The following is a 1,937-nucleotide window of genomic DNA, read 5'->3' on the forward strand; positions in this document are numbered from 1 at the left end:
GGTCGGTGCATCGTCTGTAGGTCACATATAGTAATTTTTATCACTCAGGTTGTTCCCTGCCTCCTGAAGGGAATACGGCCGAGGTAACCACTAACCAATCTTTTAGCTGTAGGTCCTAGCCTACCTGCAACCAGAGATAGCTCTCTCTTTGTAGTTTAGCTTTGTTTTAGAGTATTTTAGGCTAGTTATGATGCATAGGTTTTTGTTTTGAGTTTGTTGGGTGGTGATTTCAGGCAGGGCTAGGATGTAAGTCTAGAATAGTATGTTCCATTGGGCAATGGAGTCAATGATGGTCTACTGCTGAAAGTGTTTCTCAGGTAATGGTAATGCTACAGAGCAAGATAGACAACTTTGAAACAATTTCCAAATCTGGAAATTATGGAATGAAGTCAGGGAATGAAAGGCAATCAAGAATCTTTCATTATGCTGGAAGAGGGAAAGTGTATGAATATTATCCAGGAGCAATTAAGAATTCCTAAACAGTATTCAAAATGAAGGAATTAGTGCAAACATGAGCAGTTAAGAATTCATATTCATGACTAATTCTGAAGAAAACATAGTTAATAGCAGAGATTGAGCTCAGGGTGCATTTAAACAAATCTTGGGCTATTCTTCTTCCCTGTTATCAAGATTATGGAACATATGTGAAATTTGCAAATACGTAAAACATAAAACACAGTTTAGAATAACTTATTGATCCATAGAAAGACAGAGGAATTCTATAGCAGGTCCCAGAACATCAAATCCACATCAAACAGTGCAGCAACAGTGAACTTGAATGGTCATATGTATTAGAAAAATCTAAGATTTTTACAGCGCAACCCAAAGAGAAAATCACCAACCAACAAAACATATGAGTTCGGTCTATATATAAGAGAATTTGTTACAAAAATATCTCGTAGGAAAATATCTAGTAATAAATTTATCCATCTACTTTGCTGAATAGCAATAACTGATGTGGAAGCCTGTGCAACCTGAGTGAGTAAATATGCGGTACTTGGCTGCCTTAGGTGTCCTGCTTTGTTGACTTTTAGGCTGCTTTTTCGGCTGGTGGCTGTAGCTTTGGCTTGCGTTCCTGATATGCTGTCTCTTGCCACCTGTGATTTCTTTGCTTTAAATGAGCTGCCATCATATTTGACTTTCTTCTTCTACCATCTTGACACTTTGGCAGGTGACCCGTATATGCGGAGCTGCTGACCCATAACTGATTTTTTTTAAAAAGAAACAAGATTATATCACCTTGGCAGAATTTCCAGCATTGACTGCCACCAATCTTCTGTAGGCAATTGATGCCTTTGTATCTTTATTAATGTCTCATCTGCTTCAGTATATCTGTAAGAATTGGGCTGGACTTCAAAGAGGTGATTGATCTCATGTTCAATGTAAAATAGATTCTCTAACTTGTCATAAAGATTATGTCCAGAGGGAGACCCTGTTTCTTCTGAGGTACTTGAGGATGTTGTAATTTGATTTGAAACATAGTTATTCACCCTGGTAGCATAATGTTCACGGGTCAGCAGTCTCCCGCGCTGGTTAATAAACTGGGTAACCCTCTGCTCTGCAATGCTGCAAGCTTTAGCTTGAAATCATTTATTTATTCCTGCATTTCCTGGCACTTTCTTTCTAGAGTTTGCACAAAATTTCTTAAGGTCAGTACCCTTTTCGCTGTCAGAATAGTATCTGTCCTACTACTGATTTGCAGAGCTGCCAGCTCCTCTTTGGTATGATTGTTGAGGAATTGAATCATTTTATTGGCCTCCTCAGGCATATTTCCCAGTGATGCCCTGGCCCTTTGAGTTTCAAATTGAGCCAGGCCTATCAATTCTATTTGTTCATGTATGGCCTAAATCGATCGCCATTGGTCAGTGATTGATTGGTTAAGTTTGGCCCACAAAATCTTCTTTATTTCAGCTAAAGTTTTGTCTAAAGTAAGCTCC

Source organism: Pinus tabuliformis, chromosome 3_2 (genome assembly GCF_031772625.1).
Source record: "Pinus tabuliformis cultivar Carrire ecotype Pingquan chromosome 3_2, CPIR1, whole genome shotgun sequence".
Classification (NCBI taxonomy): Eukaryota; Viridiplantae; Streptophyta; class Pinopsida; order Pinales; family Pinaceae; genus Pinus; species Pinus tabuliformis.